This window comes from Sardina pilchardus, chromosome 20, assembly GCF_963854185.1.
Source record: "Sardina pilchardus chromosome 20, fSarPil1.1, whole genome shotgun sequence".
Lineage (NCBI taxonomy): Eukaryota > Metazoa > Chordata > Actinopteri > Clupeiformes > Clupeidae > Sardina > Sardina pilchardus.
Genome location: NC_085013.1, coordinates 23566269 through 23591336, shown reverse-complemented (window position 1 = coordinate 23591336; position 25068 = coordinate 23566269). Strand labels below are relative to the sequence as shown.

Genomic DNA, 25068 nt, shown 5'->3' with positions numbered 1-25068 from the left:
ATGAAGAGGGAAGTCTAAGAAGAGATTGAGGAAGTGTGTGGACTGCTTGTGAAGGAACGTAAAAAGTGGCTTGTTTTGCCGTACGTTGTACAGCCTGCAATCTCTTCTCCTCGATAAGCCTACACCAGGAGTGGAGTGGAGCTCAAGGTGTTTGTCTGTGGCTCTCTGGGATAGGAGCTTGGGGTCAGAGGTCAGGCTCAGTCGCCGCGGTGACAGCCCCAACTTCAGTCATGAAGCAGCGGAGCGCCAGAGAAGTGAAGTGAAGACACAAGCATCAGAGACACAGCAGGGTATCCTGTTAATTACGACTCTCCCTTTCCCTCTCCTTCTCTCTCTGTCACTCTCTCCCTCACCCCTATCTCTCTCTCTCTGTCACACTCTCTCTCTAACACCCCCCCTCACACACACACCACACCACCACCCCCTCCTCTCTCGAACTTTCCCGTCTCTCCTGTTAACTTTCTCTTCTTGTGTCTGTCTCTGTCATTCTCTTACTGTCTATCAATCTCTCACTCTTTACCTTCTCTTCTCTCACCCCTCTCATTTTTTCTCTCCATCCCCCTCCTTCTCTCTCTCTCTCATCTCCTCCTCTTTCTACTGCAAGTGTCTCTCAGTGGCAGCAGCTCTTGCAGTTCCTGTCATACCCGAAGTAGACTGACACACACCAGCCTTATCTTTCCAGCTCTGTCCACTGCTCTCTCTCCTTTCCTTCCTTCTCTCTCTCTTTCTTCTCTCTCTCCTTCTAAAGCTTTCTCTCTCATCTCTCTCTCTTCAGGATGTGGAGAGAGAGGCAGTTTATTTATTCATCTATGAAATATTTTTTATTTTTTCATTTACTTTTCAGCACGTTGTTGCTGTCTGTCTCCTCATGTCATCATACTGTACTGTACATCAGTAAGACATGTTCTCATTATACGATTCGTATTAATTGAGATCGTGAGTCATGAAAGTAGTTTTATCCATTAAAAGTCCAGCATTCTATTGCTACATAACTGATATATTATGTAAAATATCTAAACTACATTTCTAAATACAGTATATTGTTATTGTAGGCTAGTCAAATTCATTGCACACAGAGTTGTTGAGATATTGCACCTGCAGATTAGCAATCATCTGTAGTTTCCCTTTCGTCCTCCTTACAATCAGTGCAGGGGAGGACACATGCCTTGCAGATGCGGATGAGATTTTTCTGCAAGGGCTTACACAGCTGGGTGATTTTTTAATATATGTACAGTCAAGTTATTCTAGCTAGTATTGTCTCGGAGGCAGGTGTTCTGACAATTATGTTAAAGTACAGCTGATGAAAATTAATGTGCAGAAAGTGGGAGGAGGTTTTTTTACACTAGTGGTTCATTGCCTTACTCCTGCTGGTGACAGGCGTGACTCTAGGCTCTACAGGCATGTGCAAAGACAAAATTTCACTCATATTTTTTTTAAATATTCAGTGTTATTTATCATCTACAGTGCAATGCAAATCAGAAATCAGAAATCACTACAGTGAGACAAATACAATTTTCAAGCCCATATTTTGGAGTTAATAAGGATTCACCATGTTTTAAGCAACGGTACCAAACTACCAAAATAAATATGGGTCAAATATGGGGCTACTACAGTATATATCATAACAAATTGTTGCTGATTTACAAACTCTGGCCTTGGAGTCTACAGTAAGTGTACTGTAGGCGTGAGTCAAATCAGAGATGAGTGTGCTGACTTTCGACATACTCCATCTGTGCAATTAGCCAAATGGCACAGTGTGCTACCACTCGGATTGAATAGATCGCTTGTCATTACAGGCTATCCATCTAAGCATTGGATCAACAAAGGCTACAAGCAGGCAAGAATCTGAATGTATGAATATGCTAACAACAGGATAATTCTTATTTCTTCCATTTCTAATGTCAAGCGTGAAGTCAGAAAAGTTGGCAAAGGAATTGGATTGACTTAAATGGAAGAGCAAGTGCCATAGAGAATTCAGAGTAATGTTCAATTAGTCATCATTGTGAGGCAACATATCTCAGCACAACTCTAATGTTTCATTTATAGAATGCAAAAAAAGGAACCCATCGAGCAGTTAGCATTCTAATCACGACGGGAGGGACTGTTTAAGCACATAACGTCCAATCAGACTGGCCTGTGTGACTTCCTCTGGTCTTAGAAATGTTCTTATGATCAATATTATAATCATCCTTATTATGGATGACATTGGGGGAAATATTGTATCAATGTATGGTATCCAGGAGGTTAATTGAGATAGTTTTCACAGCTTACTGTGGCAAACATTTGTGCTTCCTTTCAAAATGCTTTGAAAAGCCTGTGTGTTGTATACACTAGCTACAGATTGGCACTCTCTGGTGTAGAACATCATGATCTACTCACAAGAAGGAAATCGTTTCAAACTATACAGACAAAGAGCAGATCATTTTTGCCAGTTGCACAAGAGTCAACTGAAAAGAAGATTCAGACAAAAAGAGAATGGATTTTTAAATACGAAAGCACGTCATGTCATGTTAGCAAAAGAGGGTCACGATATTAACACAAGAGTGCCCTGGAACACCAATCACCCAAGCGAGACTTCCTGAAAATGATTAACACTCAACAGGAAGTGTCCTAAAGCTGGCAATGAATAATAAAATAACATTTAATTTAGCAAACTAAATATGAATAAGAGCCATCACTTATGAATGGTTTCTAATGTTCCTGTGTTTCATGGTGAATTAATCACAGACAGACAATGGTGTGTGTCTGTGTACCTGTGTGTGAGAGAGTGTGTGTGCGCCTGTGTGTGTGTGTGTGTGTGTGTGTGTGCGTGCGTGCGTGCGTGCGTGTGTGTGTGTGTATGTGTGTGACTGTGTGCACATCTCTCTCTCTCTCTCTGTCATATATATATATATATATATGTATGATGCTTGAGCAATGCACTGAACAATGGTTCAAGGACAGAAACAAGAAAACATGTCCAGTAGGCAAAATACCTCCCTGAAATATCCTTATCCACACATACAGTAGCAATTCAGATGTGAGATTGTAAAAGAATAAAATAACTCTCCGACTGTAATCAGTTGATGTATTCATGAGCACATATCCTCCATCTACAGATGTGTGTTGGCTTGGCTATACATTAAACATTCAGATCTCTATGTTTTATGTACATGAAATGCTTGATCTCTGTGCCTAAGTGAAATTATCTCTGTAAACATGTACAATTCTATTGGGTCTGTGGATCAAATGGAAATGTGATGAATAGTGAAGGATATCATCATTAACAGGCTCTACGTTCTACATTCAGAAGCTGCATATCTCCCCTTACTGGTTCATCTAGTCGGTGTTAAACTCAGGTCAGGGTAGATAGACAGGAGGAAGGAGTAAGATTGTAGTCTCTCAAGACTATATAGGACTTTTGAATCCCCTTCAGACCAAGGTTTTGCATACGGGTGTCAATCAGAATACAAACTTTCTACATCTTTATGTTCACCAACTGTAATCTTTTCCCCAGTCCCTACTTCCACCTATAGAGCACACAACTAGTACGCTGCCATGTAACATATGATATACGACACCGGGCACGGAACTGAAGTGTTCACTTCGCGGAGCATATGCTGCAACAATTAGCTTCCACTGTAATCTGCAATCTGTAAACTGGAATGAAACTGGCTACACCAGACATGATAGCAGCGTGTATATTCGATTATATTAGACCAGTCTCTCAAAACGTTTTTTTTTTTATATATATATATATACTCCGTGAATAGCCTGAGTACGGAGTATAAAAAAAAAACGTAAAGATAAAGCGGGGCAAAAACCACAGGGGTCTCCCAGACACGCAGATCTACTGTAGCCAGGTGGTGCTGGAGAAGGTGGTGTGTGAAGGAAGAAAACTCACTGTACAGAACAGCTGCTGCTAGCAACTCAGTGCAAACTCTTGAGAAAACACACTGTACTTGGAATAGTAGAGAGATTCTGATTGGCCCAGAGTAGAGACGGTGAGCCAATCAGCACAGCCCTCTGAGTTTCCTGACTGAACTAATTTGTCTGACTGAAATTAAATGGTGTCAGTGACAGGTAGGGCACCCAGCATCCTCTCCCAGAGGATTTTCCATCACTGACATAACAAGGCAGACATTATCAAATCACACGAGGGTGAAAGTGTAGATTGGCAGGGAGGGATGGGAAATGTGCTACCTGCACCATGCACTTCATTAAAACAGTCTCACATCTACTGTACCTCTCCTATCTTAATCATTAGATGGCACAAAGCAACAAACTGAAGTTTAAAGTTTTAAGTTAGAAGTTGGGACTTTTTGGAGAGATGATAATCATGACAATGCCTTTCAGTGCTTTTTTTTTTGTTCAGGTATATCATGCAGATAGGAACTGTTGTCTGAGAGATCATGTTTGGAACAGAGAGGAACTGTTGTCTGAGGGCGACAAACAGTAATATATAAATTATCTGCCCATCTATCTATCTATCTATCTGATTTACAGTATATCACATAGGAAAAAATGGCGCAAAAGTACTGAGAGGGAAATAAGAAATTTGCCGTTGCCAAGCACACAGATCGACAGACAGACACAGTCAGGTGGACAGACAGACGGGTAGATAGACTGCGGCTCAAACGTGGCGAGTGAGTGAGTGAGTCTTTCGGCGCCCGTGACACCTGACGCAGTTGGCCCGGCTCCAGCGGGACGACCCGAGAGCGCCGCGCGGAGCGAAGATGGATGCCTGTGATGGCGAGCTATCAGTCGTTCCGCCCCTCGCGTCTCCGCGCACATTCATCATTCGCTCGAGCTGTTTGTTCTCTGTCACATTAGGCCTTCACATTTGAATCTGCTTGATCTAAATAGAAATTGATTTATTGTCGACGACGCCAGGGCTGCACTGCCTCTGTGTGTGCGTGTGTGTGTGTGTGTGTGTGTGTGCCTTTGTGTGAGTTCCTCAGTAAGAGCGTACAGAAGTGTGGGAGGGTCTCACTTCTCAGTGGGGGAAGTGGATCTGAGGCTTATCAGCGACTACCACCTCTCCACATGAATCTTTAACCTCCAACTCCAAACTCTCAATAGCACCAGCTTCATTCAGTAAAAAGAAACCGTCTTGGCTCTATCATGGAAAATTCAGGATATTGTCATGGTCCTCTCACTGTTCGCACTAGAATCAAATCTTATATCCATATAAAGTCCTGGCTTTTGTTCGCACTAGAATCAAATCTTATATCCATATAAAGTCCTGGCTTTGTAAATAGGAAACAGACACTTTTCTCCCAATACAAATGAATCTCAACCTTCTGGCCTTTCAAACACCAAGTATACCAATTATGATCCCAATTTGATTATGCTTCTCTTCTCTTTAACTTTTTCACTATGCAAGATTCTCACTTTTACAAATTCAATTTGATGGTAGTAAACAAACTTGTAATTAGTGAATTGTTCAACTAGCATAGCTATACAGCATAGGTGTAGCAAGTCGCTCCTGAGAAAACCAACAAATTCAAAGAACGGCGAATCTCCAAATCTCGCAAGAATTGTGCAACATTTCCTTGTCAGTGGATACAGCTCTTTTGGATATCATTTTTGCCAGTTGTTAATCCTTCACCTACACAACAAAAGCATTTGCATTGCGTACAACGGGGATAAGTCACGAGACGTTTGCTATTTACAATAGCGGAGTAACATATCTCTCACAGTCGTCAAAAGTACTGTACCTAAACCTGCATAGTGTTGCTTTAACACAATGGCTTGTGGTGATGTGACATTGTGGTGTGTTCAGTTCAGTTAAGAGGCCGATACCTTCAGTTGACACTGAATAAAACAGTGATTTAACAGTTCACAGTTCGCTTCACAGTTCGCTTCAGACCCATGAAGGAGTGTGCACTTTAGCAAAACCATCCATGAAAGAACAGCCTCTAGGGTTGTTTGCCAAGCTCAAAATGACCATTAACCTTTTGCAGTGAATGAGTAAAGATCAATAACGTGGCACATTTGTAGATACACCTATGCATTTTGACAGAACCATATATGATCTTGATGCTTCATATTTCAAAGACAGAGTGGCTAAGACTAAGCCGTAAAGAACTCCAGCCAATCAACAAGGAGTTTGGAGAGCTCTGAAGGGGTGCATGTACAGTAGTTGAGCAATGACCTTTAACAAAACTGAATCACGGACTGCATCTTCAAGAGACTAATTTATTAAATCAAGATATGAAAAAAAAGTAGAGAGTAAAATGGCAAACTCCATGGTCTCTCAGCCCAACACAGATGTTTAGCCCACATGGTTATCTCCTCTGGCCTCTCAGTCCTTTACAGATGTTTAGCACACATGGTTTTAGCACTCCTCTCCCCAATCATCAAATCATCAGCCCAAACAGCGCCAGCGTTGCCGGGGAGACAGATGGTCAGTGCAGAGGGGTGAGAGTTGGACTATCGTTTGGTTTGAGGGCCCCTTCAGGTGGGCTTGTGGGGGATGCACACACGCACACACACACACGCACACACACGCACGCACGCACACACGCACGCACACACACACGCACACACACACACACACACACACACACACACACACACACACACACACACACACAGACACACACACACACACACACACACACACACACACACACACACACACACACACACACACACACACACACACACACACACACACACAAATGGTTCGAGGGGTCCTTCAGGAGTATGTGTGGGAGATGCACACACATACACAGACATGCACCCGCACACACACACACAAACACACACACACACACACACACACACACACACACACGGTGACTCACCCACTGCACTGTCACATAAACACTTAACATCGTCATAGAAACTTTTATTTGTTGGGGATCCATTCATGACGGGATTGGAGTGGTGCTTGGGGCCCGTTAACGAGCAGGTCCCCTCGTGCGCACCTCTTCACCCACATAGAGCGTAAACAAAGCGGTCGCTGGGCCATCCATGGCTCTATGACTTACACAAGCTTACGTCAGCCACTGGCATTTACACACCTCACTCCTCAGTACATTCATTTTCATGAGCGTTTGTATAACGTTATCAATACAACAAGAGTCAAACAAAAGTGTTCCCGTAGCCGGTGTTCAACTCCAAATAAAGAAGAAGGAAGAAAAAGACAAGGCTATCCAACTCATTTCAAGACAATAACTGTCACAGAATTCTTTACAGTAGATCTGCTTCTGAAGGCTCACATTTCACCCGAGTCAATCTCACAAAAAAGAGTAGACACCAATTTTTGAGTTTTTGATAGGACACTTTTTTCCCAAAGTCCATTTCGATTACAGTGAAATGATTATGTCTATTATCACCCTACCAATGACCCTCCCACTCTGCAATGGCTCCTTTGATTGCCATGGAAACCTACCATCATTGTCAAAATCTTCTCAGGAGCCACATGCAATTTTCAGGATGTGAGCAGCACTGACAATGGCCAATCAGTAGTCAGGAGACATGAGAGAGAACAAGGGGAAATCTGCCTCTACGGCATATCAGTCCCGTTACACGGCATAGAAACAAGGCACATAGGCAGCTCCAACGATTCTAGAACAGAGCTGTGTTCTAGAATCTCTGGGCAGCTCTGTGTGGTCAGGGCAAATGTATTAGTCCTGAGCTGTTTACTCCCAGACTTGTGTGCTTTCACTGATACTTTATACATCCGTGCACAGCTATATCATAGATTGGTAGGAATTTGCTACAATATAAATACAGTTGCATTCACCCTTCGTATCTCTCTCTTTCTCTTTCTCTCTCTCTCTCTCTCTCTCTCTCTCTCTCTCTCTCTCTCTCTCTCTCTCTCTCTCTCTCTTCTCTCTCTCTCATACACACACTCATCCTACAGGTCTCCCTGTCCATCTCCTTCTCTCTCCCTCTCCTCCCTCTCCTCTCTCTCCTTCTCCATCTTTTTTACTCTATATCCCTCTCTTTCTCTCTCTCTGTTCCTCTGTGTCCCTGTATCTCCCTTTCTCTCTCTCTCCCTTTCCCTCTCTCTCACTTTCTCTATCCCTCTATTTCTTCCTTCCTTATTGTGCCCTGTCTGCCCAGATCTTGCCAGACATCACACTTCCACACCAATCACAAGGAACGCTCCTCCTCTATTCACTCTCAATAGCAATCACCGAGATAGCCTAACACTTTTCGCCCAGTACAAATGAATCTCAACTTTCTGGCCTTTCAAATCCCCCCATTTCAAGTATACCAATTATGATCCCAATTTGATTATGTCTCTCTTTCACACAACAGCTTGCCGCGATGTGACATTGTGGTGTGTTTGGTTAAGAGGCTGATAACTTCAGTTAACACTGAATAAAACAGTGATTTCGCTCAGTTCACAGTTAGCTTCAGAACCATGGAGGAGTGCGCACTTTAAAACCCACCCATGAAAAACAGCCTAGGGTTGTTTATCCAGCTCAAAAATACCAATAATCATTAGAGGTAAATGAGTATAGAGATCAATATCATGGCATATTTGAGGATTCACTTATGTATTTAGAGAGGGCAACATATGATCTCAATGCTATATATTTCAAATGGCTTTTAACTATGGTCCTGACGACCTCTAGAGCAGAGAGAGACAAAAAAGGCTGCTTCTCGATTTTGTCGTGGCCCCGTACACATATTCCCTAAGGACTCTCACAGAGAAAGCAATGTTGTCTATTCAGGTTGAAAACACTTTAGTGTGATGTCTCGTTACAGGCCAGGAGTGACAGGCCATCACAGTGTAGGAGAGCAGAGGGGTGCAGGGATAGAATTACATTTCACACATTGTGTGTGTATGTGTGTGCCCAAGTCTTGTGTGTGTGTGTGTGTGTGTGTGTGTGTGTGTGTGTGTGTGTGTGTGTGTGTGTGTGTGTGCGAGAGAGAGAGAGAGAGAGAGAGAGAGAGAGAGAGAGAGAGAGAGAGTGTGTGTGTGTGTGTGTGTGTGCGCACCTCTCTGTGTTTGTTTGTGTTTGTCAGAGTTTTTGATGCACTGGATATATCTTACTAATACATACAGACGTGAGAGCACTGAAGCAGGTGATCCTGCCCACATAATCATGCATCCTCACATCTTCAGAATGACACATACACGTACACACACAGAGAGAGACACACACATGCACGCACACGCACACACACACACACACACACACACACACACACACACACACACACACACACACACACACACACACACACACACACACACACACACACACACACACACACTAAAAGGACAAAACCCTCACTTCACTCAAGAACTGGTGAGCAGGGAAAACAGCCATGAGTAAGCTGACATTAGAGTCTGAAAAACTCTTTGATTTGTATAATAAAGGGGGAAAAACATTTAGCGATAATAAGTATAATTCAATCGATAAAAAACAGGAAAAAACTGGGATGATGTGACATTAGAAGCACGCTCAAAGAAAACTGATTTAGGATTCTATCATTTGATAGATTTAGATTAGCCGTATTTGTGCAGACGGTTACAATATGTGTAGCCGACATGTATCTATTTTTTCTTCTTCTGTTTATGTTGTTTACTCTGATTTTATTACATCATGTTTGTTGTTCTAGTGTACTTGGAAAACATTTCTCAGTGCCTTCCCGAGTCAAAATCACTGAAATGTTCGTGGACAAATTATACACCAGCATGTTAAACAAGCGTTTTTCATATCAACAGAGATGCTGCATTTTATCACGTCTACCCGGACTAGTGACTAGAAACAGTTCAACTCCCTGCCTGCATATAATTCCACTGCATATAGAAACATTATGCATGACCCCCAATTCTCCACGTGTCTATCCCATAATGCTTCAGATGGATGCCTGAGCTTCCTCAGCATAGGCCACGCTAAAAAAACAACAAAGAAACTCTCGCCCCTTTCCCTGACATGCTGGTCCTCTCCTCTCCTCTCCTCCTCTAAGTGCAATCCCTAGTTAGAGCTCCTCGGCGCAATCAAGCCACAGGGACAAGAACATCTGCAGGCCTCTCCAAATTGCATGACCGCGTGACAACTTTAGGCTTTTAAAGATCGTAATCCGTTTGAAGAATGCATGAGCCTTATCGCGCCTTTCCCTCTCTGTCCTCTTGTGTGCCGGGTGTGTGTGTGTGTGTGTGTGTGTGTGTGTGTGTGTGGGTTGGGGGGAGGGCTGAGGGCTAGGGTTGGGGGGGTGGTTGAGGTTGGTGTGGGTCGTGAGTAGCACTTTCCGAGGGATTCTATTGTTAACGCTAGACAGCGGAGGCCTACAAATATGGCAGCTAAATAAAGCATGGGGTAATAATGCAGAGGAGTCTTACAGTGTTCCGTTTCCAAAGGCTCCCATTAAAGCCCTTTGTTCAAATATTTATCTTAGTCAAGCTGTTCAGCCATCTGAGACACACACTGTTCCCCTCAAATGACAGATTGATGATAGGGCCAGCTACCTATATTAATACAGCCCAGGGTGCCATTTTTATAAATTTGTGTCAATTTCCTCGCTCTGCACACCTTCTCTAACCACATTACAGTCTGGTTTGTTTGTCATCGTGTGCGTTGATTTTGATAGACTACTTTTCAGACGTTTCCTTGCGTACATCAAACACTGCTGTCTTCAAAAGGGGCGATAAATTGATGAGATCCACTGTAGTGAGTTGACAGTGTGCAAAAGACAAAGCGAATTGGAGTTGACTTACATTGGAGACACTAGATGTTCATATAATAGTACATTGGAGCAGCATCGTGTTAGAATGTTTTTTGTTTGTTTGTTTGTTTAATTGTCACAATGGTGACAATTATCTTTTTTCATCTGCTGTTGAAGAAAATAACTTTCATCAATATTACACGGCGTCATTTCACATAAGTAATTAGGCATCAACACAACACTGTAAATAGGGCATGCAAACACACACACACACAGAGAGAGAGATAGAGGGAGAGAGAGAGATGAAGAGGGAGAGAAAGAAAGAGAGAAATAGAGCGATGAAGAGGGAGAGAGAGAGAGAGAGAAATATGCACACAGATGTGCATACGCAATCAGGCGTGCTTTCACCCACTACAGTATGTAAACTAAAGGGAATCCCCACTAATGGCTTAGCAGGGGGAGCATTTGTTTTAATTTAGACTCTTGCAGAACAGAGGCAGCTTCACATTCACAGCTAGCTGGCTTGTGGAGTAATCTTGACACAACCTCGGAGTGCTTTGACAGAGCTTTTATATGGGCCCATTGCACTCACAGTACTCTCTAAAATATGCATTTTGGGGAGAATTATGGCTCTTTTTGTTTAAATTAAATGGCCACCGCCACCTTCATCTGAATTCATTTCCATAGTTTGCCTTTTCTCTGTCATGTTAAGTGGACCGTGAGGTCACATTTAATATGTTCTTCATTCCAGGCGCCATTCAATCATTACCTAATAACTGCTGATCATTTCACTTAGACGACGTATAATTTTGAATTGTCACACCAGTCAAATAATAACATTGCAGGACTCGATTTGAAATCCATTTTTTCTCCCCATGTGGTTGACAATGATTCATTACAAAACGTAATTTGGTGTGGAGGAGCGATGGAAATGTGCAGGCACACGTCGCAGTCTAATTGGAAACAATGTTCATATGATAAAAGGTCTGAAATCATTGCTTCATCACAAATACTGGTTTGTAAAAAAGGAACAAGCAATTTACTGGTACCAGTAATGGCTTGAGTGAGAAGGACGTGGGGGTGGGGGGGGGGGGGGGGGGGGGGGGGGGGGGGGGGGGGGGGGGGGGGGGGGGGGGGGGAGCACAGCATCTGCATGTGCAGCTTGTACTGTAAATATTTTAAAGCTTTTAATGATGTGAACTCAACTCAATGCAACTTGTTTCCTTTCAGTTGTGCACAGAAAAATGATAAGATGCTACTGCAATATGAAGAAAATGGCAGAATTACATTGATATTTGCTACAGATAACATAAGAACTATCTCTGTATTTTTCTCCTCCGTGTTCTCTCTCTTTCTCTTTCTCTATGTAAAGTTCCTCTGAAATTCAAGTCAGAGCTGTAAAGAAAAAGAGAACCCATTTGTCATCCCCTCTCCTCTCCCCCTCTCCTCTCCTCCCCCTCTCCTCTCTAGTTTCCTTGGCGTTGCTGCTCGAGCCGATTGTTCAGCTGTTTCCTCGGCCCGAGTTCTCTGTGAGAATAAAGGTGCAGAGACTCCATCTCCTGTTCCATTATTCTGCTAATCAATCACAAGCTGCATTTAATGACTCATGGAGCCAGAGGAGCAAACGGAGGCCTTGTCACGTCTATTCAGTCACGTAGTTTGAAGACGCGTACAGCAACCGGAAGCTTCCGTGCCACAGCTGCGGAGCGCAGACGAAGTCCGCAAGACGCACAGCGCTGTTGGCACTTCCGTTCAAAACCACCCACTTGGAAATGTACCTTTTATGGTCCGTTATTTACTCTTAAGCTCACAGAAGCCATTAAGCTATTTGCTAATTTGTTTGGGCAGAAGCGCTAATTGCGCCCAAATGTCACCACTGTGGGTGTCATTGCGAAGAGTATCAGGGGACAAACAGCTAAATCTAAATCGCTAATCTCCTCAAAATGTCGCCTCTCTGCGGGTGTCAGTGAGACGAGAGGAAAAAAAAAAAAAAAAAACATAAATAAACAAATAAATAAATAAATACGCCACAGAGGCGCAATCTCACAGTCAGCAGTCAGACAATCATTAGAGATGGAGGACATGCGTGTGAGTCAGCGACCCATCATTTCGGCGCAGCCATTAAGCGAGCGCTGAGGAGATTGGACTGGACACTAATAAACATGATCGTGTTCATTTTCACAATTAGGCTGATGAAGCTTGCGGAGTGTCACTGCTCGGACTGATGAGTTCTGTCTCCTCCCAAGAAGAGCAGGGGCCAGACTAGACTAGACTGGACTAGACTGGATTGAGGGGCAGAGTGCTTTTGAAAATGTCTGGGACGGAAGGAATGCTCCTCACAACATGTATACAGCTATCCTCCCGCAACCCCTCTGCCCACCCATCACACACACACACACACACACACTCAAACACACACACACACACACACACACACACGCACATGCACACGCACACACACGACACACACACACACACACACACACACAAACACACACACACACACACTCACACACACAAAATCTCTCTCACTCTCACACACAGACTAACACACACACACAGAGACTAACACACACACACACACACACACACCTACACTCGCACACACACTAAGAGATACCATGCAGCACTCAGAGACTATATTTTTTAATTTCCCCCAAGCCAGACAGCAATAAAGTCTCTCTCTCTCTCTCTCTCTCTCTCTCTCTCTCTCTCTCTCTCTCTCTCTCTCTCTCTCTCTCTCTCTCTCTCTCTCTCTCTCTCTCTCTCTCTCTCTCTCTCTCTCTCTCTCTCTCACCAAAGCCCCCACCCCACCTTACCCGACCCCATCTTCAGCACATCCTCACCCCACCCCACCCTCGCCCCTACACCCAGCGCATCCCCAGGTGCATGTGTAAGTGTAAGTGTAAGCAGTAAGTGAGGAACGCTGGCAGACCAAGAGAGCCGAGAGAGGAAGATCCCTGACCTGTGAAATCACAGAGACACCCTCTGATTAGAGCCAATCACCCCCAATGACCGGTGCTCTCTCTCTCTCTGTGTGTGCGTGTGTGTGTGTGCGTGTGTGTGTGTGTGTGTGTGTGTGAGTGCAACTGTGTGTGTGTGTGCGTGTGTGTGTGTGTGTGTGTGTGTGTGTGTGTGTGCAACTGTGTGTGTGTGTGTGAGTGTGCGAGTGTGTGTGTGTGTGTGCATGTGTGTGTGTGTGTGTGTGTGCGTATGTGTGTGTGTGTGTTCATCTGTGTGTGTGTGCGAGTGTGTGTGTGTGTGTGTGTGTGTGTGTGTGTGTGTGTGTGTCTGTCTGTCTGTCTGTCAGCCACCACTGCACCACAGCATGCCGTCTCAAGGACAAAGCAGGCTGTCTGTCTGTCTGGCTGGCTGCACATCTCCCCTCTCCGTGTTTCAGAGATTAGCATCACTCTGATCTCCAACCATTTGAAAGGTAATTAGCTGCACTGACCATGCAGTACTTTTCCTGAATGAACTTTTAAAAAGAAGATTTTTTTTTCACGATTTATGAGTCATGGAGAAATATTCTGGACTCACTGGTTGAATCATATTGGATAAAAAAAAGAAAACAGCATGATGTGAAACGAAAAGGGAAATATGTACGTTTGGGAAGCTGCATTTAATCTTTGATGTCCTTTTGAATAATATAATACATGGGCCTACTGTTTGGAGTCGCTACATTGAGAATCGGCTACTAAAATCCTTTGGCGGTATCAGAGAGGGTTAAAGCGGAGCGAGAGGCACAAACGTTCGATCATTTCCGCGTTCTGTCTTCGCAAGGGGGAGGGGGGCTAAACCCCTCTTTAAGCAGACCTACGTTACATTCGAACTGAACTGCTTGCCAATCTGACAGAGATTGATATCCCACTATGACGTCTTTGCGACACGCCTAAGCAGACAGGAACTGTTCGAATTTTACTTCCATAGAGATGCATTATGTTGCTCTATCTTGTCAGTAATGAAGGATCTTTGGCGCTATATACTTTGGCGTCATGCAATGATGGACAGATGAACGGCCATCAGCCATGTCACCTGAGCATACTTTGATTTTTTATTTTTTATTTTTTTTAAATGCTGGAGAAGGGAAATGTTTAGATTCCGCTGTTTAGATTCCGCTATTCTTTTCTTTAGATTTCGTTATACAACGCATTGACAGCGCAATAATTTTGACAACCAGAGATCAGTGACGACGGCTGCATTTTACACACAAAATGGTTGTAAAATCTGGTTGGCTTCCAGGCTAGTCAGACTACTACAGTGTTCACATAATTAGGCCTTAGTCCAGTCTTTAGTCTTGGCTTAAATATACTATACTGAGCATGTTAGTATAGTAGTAATTTCAGTCTGAAATCAGTGTTCATCATTCACACCCTAAAACAAGAATCTGAGTTATTGAAACTGGAGTGCAACTCCAGGGAGGGACACTGTACTGTCCGTCCAGGCAAACAAACTTTCAGAACAAACTTGCTGTCTTTTCCAGTGTCGATTTAGGAGCCGATTTAGGTGCCAACTCTGAGCATCAGTGTTACTGATAGCTGCACTCGTATGAGGGAAGAGCTGCTTGTTTGACCTCCAAAACTACTTCAATTATGGGTGAAACTTTATCTAGCTGCCGTTCATAATACAATGGCAGGGCACAGTGTAGGCTTAAGTGTGGCCTGATGATAACACAGGATGAGTCAGGATGCCAGAGCAAAAGCCAGGGCAAGAGAAGGCCCTATACTGTAGTGGAGGCTCAGATATCCTTTTAAATGAACTTGCATTCAAATGTAGACAGACCAGGAGAAGGATCTACAGTACAGAACACGATCAAATTTTAAATGAGCTCACATTCAAATGCAGTGAAACCAAGGAGATAACCCTACAGTGAGTTCTGTTCCTTTAAATTAGCTCACATCGGAATACATTTTCCAATAAATTCTCTCCATGTTTGGAACTTTGTCTCTCGATCTACAGTATACACATTGGCCACATTTACTTGGACAACTATCCCGAAAAATCTGTTTACATGGGATGCGTTCTATTCCAATCAGGTGTTCTCAAGTGCTTTAGAATCTTTGATCGGAATAGCCGTTGTTGCCTCCTTTTGCTTGAGAGGATACAGCAGTCAATCTGAATGACCCACCACTTACAGTATTTCATTCCGATTGAGGTGTTTATGTGACCATTTAGAGGTGTCCATGTGTCTGTGAGTGATCAGCACTGCTCTCCATTTGAGTGCAGTCTATCATGATTGCCTATTGCCTTTGTGGCAAACCAAACATAGACCTTGTTATGTACGATGCAAGATCCTCACATTCTACAATGCCCCCCTGCCCCCCCTTCCCCAGCACACACACACACACACAAACACACACACACACACACACACACACACACACACACACACACACACACACACACACACACACACACACACACACACACACACACACACACACACCGTCACCATCACCCCTCTTCGCTACTAGCCACATGTGTTCAGAGACGCAATCAGAACACCAAATGTTCCAGAACCTTCACAATAACAAATCCATTAGCTGATGAGAATATTGTTTGGCTGCATGTGGACGTGGTCCTGGCCTGCTCTGAATGCTCATCAGTGCTGCTGGTTTGGGCTCCAGATAAAGAGTGACAGAATGCTGGAAAATGGATGGAAATTGTTTCCTTGTATGCATTCTTCTCATCTCTCTTCGCATAATAACTCTGTTCCATACCGAATGACCAGCGGGGATGGTGTAGAATATATGCACACAAGATGCATGAGCTCCGCGAGATGTAAAATGTTATTTTGTAAATTTAACAAGAGGTGCTTCGGCCCTCCCTGGCCCCCCTCCACCTCCCTCTCATTAGAGACATTTCCACGTTAAACCACGAACCATAAAGGCCTGCTTAAGTAACCATGAAGGGTTAAGCTAATTATTTTATTGTCCTGCTGGCGTCTAGAATGTACCACACTACACACACACACACACACACACACACACACACACACACACACACACACACACACACACACACACACACACACATATATACACACACGTCCTGAGATTTAATTACCCCAGGTTCTTTCATGTCTATGACTAAGTCGTTCTCTTTTAGTCAAACCTTCATCATTACCGTTTTGGGAATAGTCTTGCAGGATGATAAAAGGTGACATCTCATGTTCTTCCTTCAGAGAACCGAGGTTACATTCGTAACCAGAACACACCGTAAGCCAAGCCTGAGGTGTGTGTGAGTGTGTGTGTGTGTGTCTGTGTGTGTGTGCGTGTGTGTTCTTCAACTCCTTATGCCCGTCTCATTGCTAACGGTGTGTGTGTGTGTGTGAGTGTGTGTCTGCGTGTGTGTGTCTGCGTGTGTGTGTGTGTGTGTGTATGTGTGTGTGTGCTCTTCAGCTCCTTATGCCCTTCTCATTGCTAACGGTCAGCTGCTGCCCCCCTTGAGGACTCATCACGAGAGCCGAGAGCAGCCAGCGGAGGAGGCCTCTGAGCGATCTTTGGCTCCGTATTGATTTGCCCACTCACATAATAAGGGCCCCATCACGCCTCACAGCAAGCACTCATGCACCCCGGTGAAAATTCACTCCAGATTATTCCACTGTGAAGCCGAAACAAACACAACACAACACAACACAACACAACACAACACAACACAACACAACACAACACAACACAACATGTGGCTGGTGTGTGCTTGTATATTACATCTCTAAACACTGAGTGATGAGCAGAGACAACAAACTGATATTTTGCACAAAGCAAACAGAGAGTGAATGGGTCTTAAGACTAGAGAATAGGTTATGCAAGGACAGCCGATGAGGGACCTGATTTGAATGATGAACGTGCAAAATCTAAAAGTCAAACTTAAAGTAATTTAATAACCAGGTAATATTAAAAAAAAAAAAAATCTAATTTAACACCATAAGTGGGTAAGACCTTAACTGCAAACATGGATGAGTCAGATTAACGCTCCCACACACACACACCAAGATAGCTTTCGTTCACACACACGACACTCTGTAAGGCACCATGAGACACGTGTAATGTTTTGGCTCTGTAAGTGAAATTAAATTGAAATTGAAATTGAGAACTTTGCTTGTTGATAGACTTTGCACTTTGCCTTGCGATTTAGATTAGAGCCCTTACAGTGAACCAGACTGATCAAAGAAACGTTATTAGTGTGTTACGCAACTGAACTGGCTCTCTGGGGGGGGGGGGGGGGGACAGAATAGAGTGTGCCAGTGCATGTGAACTTATATGGGCATCTGGGGGACACGCTGGCGAAGACTAGGGCTGGAAGTACAGCTGGAAACAGGTCACACTGGGTCCTAGACCTGAGACAGCTACAATAAAACGGGGGCAAATACCCTGAAAGTTCAAAAAGAAGCAGTCTTGTGGCGTCGTGCGAAGAGCACTTCTCATTACAAAGAAGATGGACTGCAATGGGATGCAGCTCGGTCAGGAGCATAAACGTGGGCTCCTCTCTCCCTCTCTCTCCCTTTCTCCTTCTCTCTCTCTCTCTCTCTCTCTCTCTCTCTCTCTCTCTCTCTCTCTCTCTCTCTCTCTGTTGCTCTCCCCCTCTGTCATTCTCTTTATACAAACCTCCATGAAAGAGCGAGAGGAGCGAGAAAACAACCTCAGACAGGTCAGAAAAGATTGAAATGTTCCAATTCAGGGAGTTCACAGCCCCTTCGCTACAAGATTACTTTTCAAACACAATACATTTTCTCCCTCCATTTCGTTTTTCTTCTTTTCACATGCACTCCATGTCATCTCTTTCTGACTTTCCAAGCCTCAGACGAACAAAACTAAAAACCCCACCGAAAAGACGACACGAGGACACAGGGAACCTAAGTCGTCCTGCTGGAGGGGCTACATGGTCTGTGAGGGGTGAAGAGGTTTTTTTTTTTTTTCGGGGGGGGGTTGTCTTTTTTTAAGTCGTTCGCAAACTGTTCACCTTGCCACGTCTTATTACGGGTGCCTGCTGTTTGAACAAGATTGGCTTGCTAAAACAGTGTCATTACGTGCTCTGGAAAATCTGCGCCAGTCTGATAAAGGCTCACACAAATTGAACTTCAGAGCCGTTCAACTATTTAATATTATTTATTTATTTATTTATTTATTTTCCCTCGCTTGTCGCCCTGAACTGGAAATACAAATGTTCGGAGGCAAAAGAAAGTGGTCCGGCCGTACCCATATTTAGTAGTGTTAAATGTGTTTGGCTGATGGTGTATTTGCATATGAATTAGAACACAAGAGCATTAAAGGAAGAAACGGAGGGGGGCACATATAATGAGTTTTCCATTTATTTAAATGAAATAGCTGAAATTGGTTCAGTAGCTAATGAAATGCTCCCATAAGTGACTGACCTTTATCAGCTAGCTTCTCTGAACAGTGAAAGGATCTGTGTATGTGTGTGTGTGTGTGTGTGTGTGTGTGTGTGAGTGTGAGTGTGTATGTGTGCACGCACGTGCCTGCCTTCCTGCAGCATGTGTGCGTGACGTGTGTGTGCGTGTGTGTGTGTGTGTGTGTGTGTGTGTATGTGCATGCAAGCAGTCATGTGTGTGTGTGTGTGTGTGTGTGTGTGTGTGTGTGTGTGTGTGAGGGGTGTTGGTAGTGTGTGTGGTTTATAGATGGACAGGGGATATGAAAGCTAGGATAATAGAGGCCAGATAATACAATGCCTGTTTTCCCAAACCCATCTTGTGATAACTCTCCATAATTTGATTGTTTAGCATGGGCTGACTTTGCAGAAAAAGCACAACATTTTAAATTCTTCATTAGTTTCATCAGCCTGTTCCAGTCCTCAATGCCCAATGCTTACATTTATTCATCAAGCAGAGTGTTTCATGGGAATTATAGTTGCTTGCTACATAGATACAGTCTCTAATTACTACTCAAAGTAGTGAGGAACTTTGAATTTCATTCATAAATATAGCCGCAAGCGGCGATGGCGGGCCCGAGCACCTGCGGTGCGGAGACATGTGACATTTCGGAATCTAACAAAGCAACATGTGCGTGTTGGTGGGCATGTGCATGAGCAACACACATGCCCACCAAATTTGGTCAATTTTCCTGAATGTATGTGTCAACCACAACAGACAACACGCTAGGTGGCGCTATAGAGTCCCTAAGCCACACCCCAGGCCAGAGCTCTATCTCTGACTATCGATAGCAATTACGCACAAGCCCACCAAATTTGGTTCATTTTCGTGAATGTGTGTCAAACACAACAGACAATGCGCTAGGTGGCGTTATACAGTCCCTAAGACACCTTTGGCCAGATCGCTGTCTCTGAATAGCTATAGCAATAACACACATGCCCACCAAATTTGGTTCATTTTCGTGAATGTATGTGTCAACCACAACAGACAATGCGCTAGGTGGGCTCTAGAGTCCCTAAGCCACACTCTAAGCCAGAGCTCTGTCTCTGACTAGTGGTAGCACTAACACCAGATAACCAGTGTGTTGATTGGTGTACTGTAAATCATGCATCTGTAAGGCTTACATCAATATCTTTGCTTCAGATCATTGAATTCATAAAACCTGTTGCTGTATTTAATGTGTGTGTGTGTCTTGATGTAAACAAAACATAACTAAGTCATGATTGTTTGACTTTTTTGTATTCTGGTTATTACATGCTATTCCAACCAAGCATTTTTGTGAGGATAAGAACTTGGGTCTGGCTTAGTCAGTCCCCAATTCAATCACTAAAAATGACTTAACCTGAATAAAATCATCATACACATGACTTTTTCTTTACCTTTTACTTTACATCACACTGTCATTCTTGACCGACTCATGGCAAATATGGCCATTCATTTTCATGTGGATCAAGGAAGGGAGAGAGAGTGTGTGTGTATATGTGTGTGTGTGTGTGTGTGTGTGTGTCTGTGTGGAAAGAACGGGGGAGGGGGAACAATGCAGCTGAGAGAGAGAGAGAGAGAGAGAGAGAGAGAGAGAGAGACAGAGGGGGTAGAGACAAATGGATCAATAGAATATACACTTTTTTGATCCCGTGAGAGAAATTAATTTCTCTGCATGTAACCCAATTTAACCGAATTAGTGAACACACACAGCACACAGTGAACACACAGTGAGGTGAATCACACACTGACCAGCGGTGCTGGGAGAGCAGTGAGAGGTTGTGTGTGTGTGTGTGTGTGTGTGTGTGTTTGTGTGTGTGTGTGTGTGTGAGTGAGTGAGTGAGGAGAATGTGTGTGTGTGAGTGAGAGTGTGTGTGTGTGTGAGTGAGTGATTGAGTGACCAGGAGTCCCATTTGGGTCACGGACTGCAGGTGCTTGGGCCCATCAATGCCCCTTGCGGCCTTTTTGTGTCTTAAAAGACACCCCAATTCAAACATTCACCATTTCAATATACTTCACAATTCCTCTTGGGCAACCCCTCAAGATCATTTTACTGCTGATATGATATGATTCGATAAACCCTTGGTTTGATTCGATAAACCGTCTAAGTGTTTCAAAATACATGACTTTACTGTATTCTGGTTATTACATGCCATTCCAACCAAGCATTTTTACGAGGATTAGAACTTGGGTCTGACTTAGTCACTCCCCAATTCAATCACAAAAATGACTTAACCTGAGTAAAATCTTCATACACATGATCTTTTCTTTACCTTTTACTTTGCATCACACTGTCATTCTTGACTCTGTGTGTGTGTGTGTGTGTGTGTGTGTCTGTGTCTGTGTCTGTGTCTGAGTCTCTGTGTAGCAAGCGGGGGAGGTTAGAGAGACATCCAGCTGGGAGAGAGGGGGGTCATGGGGCTAAGACAGTAGTTCTGTGTGTAACACGCGCGGGCAGAAAGGAGCGGATAGGAGAGACCATAGTCATATGAAAACCTGAATAACTCACTTTCTGTTAATGTGGCTAACGCCAAAATTTCAGCATAGGTTCATATGAGTATTAATATTTGTAAACTCACTTCATAATATTTTAGGTAAAACTATGTGTCAACCACGATCATTAATACACTATTGAGTGACAGAATTAATGCCACATCAAAACTTGTATATGACTGTGACTACAAACACACTAACTAATACTCCACTTAATTTGATCCAAATTAGTCACTGTTTTCTGCCTATAACGCCAACTTCCTGTTTCTTTTACAAGACGCCTGGATTCAAACCTTCGCCATTTCAATATACTTTTGAAATTCAAAAATCTGGTCGCAATTTCTCTTGGCCAACCCCTCAAGATCATTTTACTGCTGAAATGACATAGTTTCGATAAACCGTCTAGGAGAAGTATTTCAAAATACATGATGTGCAAAAATCAGAAAATCTCACATAATTCAAATTCTTTTAATATTCACTATATAGTTTAAATGTAAAACTTGTTCAGAATAATACAACACACATGTCCACCAAATTTGATCTTTTCTTTACCTTTTACTTTGCATCACACTGTCATTCTTGACTCTGTGTGTGTGTGTGTGTGTGTGTGTGTGTGTGTGTGTGTGTGTGTGTGTGTGTGTGTGTCTGTGTCTGTGTCTGTGTCTGAGTCTCTGTGTAGCAAGCGGGGGAGGTTAGAGAGACATCCAGCTGGGAGAGAGGGGGGTCATGGGGCTAAGACAGTAGTTCTGTGTGTAACACGCGCGGGCAGAAAGGAGCGGATAGGAGAGACCATAGTCATATGAAAACCTGAATAACTCACTTTCTGTTAATGTGGCTAACGCCAAAATTTCAGCATAGGTTCATATGAGTATTAATATTTGTAAACTCACTTCATAATATTTTAGGTAAAACTATGTGTCAACCACGATCATTAATACACTATTGAGTGACAGAATTAATGCCACATCAAAACTTGTATATGACTGTGACTACAAACACACTAACTAATACTCCACTTAATTTGATCCAAATTAGTCACTGTTTTCTGCCTATAACGCCAACTTCCTGTTTCTTTTACAAGACACCTGGATTCAAACCTTCGCCATTTCAATATACTTTTGAAATTCAAAAATCTGGTCGCAATTTCTCTTGGGCAACCCCTCAAGATCATTTTACTGCTGAAATGACATAGTTTCGATAAACCGTCTAGGAGAAGTATTTCAAAATACATGATGTGCAAAAATCAGAAAATCTCACATAATTCAAATTCTTTTAATATTCACTATATAGTTTAAATGTAAAACTTGTTCAGAATAATACAACACACATGTCCACCAAATTTGGTTCATTTCCGTGAATGTATGCGTCAACCACAGTAGACGGCGCGCTAGGTGGCGCTATACAGTCCCTGAGCCACACCCTAGGCCAAACCTTTGTCTCTAAGTACAGTTAACAATTCCACATCTAGATGCCAAATTACAAGAGTTTTAGTGCATGTCAAGTTGGTGAAAAAGGGCGAAAAAGTTAAGAGTAAGAGGAATAGAAGTATAATAATAATAATAAATATAGCCGCAAGCGGCGATGGCGGGCCCGAGCACCTGCGGTGCGGAGACCTGTGACATTTCGGAATGTAACAAAGCAACATGTACGTGTTGGTGGGCATGTGCATGAGCAACACACATGCCCACCAAATTTGGTCAATTTTCCTGAATGTATGTGTCAACCACAACAGACAACACGCTAGGTGGCGCTATAGAGTCCCTAAGCCACACCCCAGGCCAGAGCTCTATCTCTGACTATCGATAGCAATAACGCACAAGCCCACCAAATTTGGTTCATTTTCGCGAATGTGTGTGTCAACCACAACAGACAATGCGCTAGGTGGCGTTATACAGTCCCTAAGACACCCTTGGCCAGAAGCGCTGTCTCTGAATAGCTATAGCAATAACACACATACCCACCAAATTTTGTTCATTTTCGTGAATGTATGTGTCAACCACAACAGACAATGCGCTAGGTGGCGCTCTAGAGTCCCTAAGCCACACTCTAAGCCAGAGCTCTGTCTCTGACTAGTGGTAGCAATAACACACAAGCCCACTAAATTTGGTTCATTTTCATGAATATATGAGTCAACCACAGTACACAACGCGCTACGTGGCACTATAGAGCCCCTAAGCCACACCCTAGGCCAGAGCTCTATCTCTGTATCCATATTTGTAGTTCAAATTTGAGATGGTAACCAGTGTGTTGATATGGTGTACTGTAAATCATGCATCTGTAAGGCTTACATCAATATCTTTGCTTCAGATCATTGAATTCATAAAACCTGTTGCTGTTTTTAATGTGTGTGTGTGTCTTGATGTAAACAAAACGTAACTAAGTCATGATTGTTTGACTTTTCTGTATTCTGGTTATTACATGCTATTCCAACCAAGCATTTTTGTGAGGATAAGAACCACTTTAGTGGTGGACTGGTTGGGGATTGAACCGGCAACCCTCCTGTTACAAGCCCCAAGCCCTAACCAGTAGGCCACGGCTGCCTCAACGGGGGGGGGGGGGGTTGTGTGTGTGTGTGTGTGTGTGTGTGTGTGTGTGTGTGTGTGTGTGTGTGTGTGTGTGTGTGTGTGTGTGTGTGTGTGTGTGTGTGTGTGTGTGTGTGTGTGTGTGTGTGTGTGTGTGTGTGTGTGTGTGTGTGTGTGTGTGTGTGTGTGTGTGTGTGTGGATTGAGTGAGTGAGTGAGTGAGTGAGTGAGTGAGGAGAGTGTGTGTGTGTGTGAGTGAGAGTGTGTGTGTGTGTGTGTGTGTGTGTGTGATTGAGTGAGTGAGTGAGTGAGTGAGTGAGTGAGTGAGTGAGTGAGGAGAGTGTGTGTGTGTGTGTGAGTGAGAGTGTGTGTGTGTGTGTGTGTGTGTGTGTGTGTGTGTGAGTGAGTGAGTGAGTGAGTGACCAGGAGTCCCTAAGCCACACCCTAGGCCAGGGCTCTGTCTCAGTCTAGAGGTAGCAACACACAAGCACACCAAATTTGGGTCACAGACTACAGGTGCTTGGGCCCATCAATGCCCCTTGCGGCCTTTTTCTGTCTTAAAAGACACCCCAATTCAAACATTCACCATTTCAATATACTTCACAATTCCTCTTGGGCAACCCCTCAAGATCATTTTACTGCTGATATATGATTTGATAAACCCTTGGTTTGATTCGATAAACCGTCTAGGACTAGTGTTTCAAAATACATGACTTTACTGTATTCTGGTTATTACATGCCATTCCAACCAAGCATTTTTATGAGGATTAGAACTTGGGTCTGACTTAGTCAGTCCCCAATTCTATCACAAAAATGACTTAACCTGAGTAAAATCTTTATACACATGATCTTTTCTTTACCTTTTACTTTGCATCACACTGTCATTCTTGACTCTGTGTGTGTGTGTGTGTGTGTGTGTGTGTGTGTGTGTGTGTGTGTGTGTGTGTGTGTGTCTGTGTCTGTGTGTGTGTGTGTGTGTGTGTGTGTGTGTGTGTGTGTCTGTGTGTGTCTGTGTGTGTGTGTCTATGTCTGTGTCTGAGTCTCTGTGTGGAAAGCGGGGGAGGTT

At 43.5% G+C, this 25068-nt stretch overlaps 1 protein-coding gene across 1 annotated transcript in view; it reads right to left on the bottom strand.

Annotated features, from left to right (window-relative positions):
* nrxn3a (neurexin 3a) overlaps positions 1-25068 on the bottom strand; it is a 288371-nt gene that overhangs the window by 127560 nt on the left and 135743 nt on the right. The gene's annotated exons all lie outside the window — the stretch shown is intronic.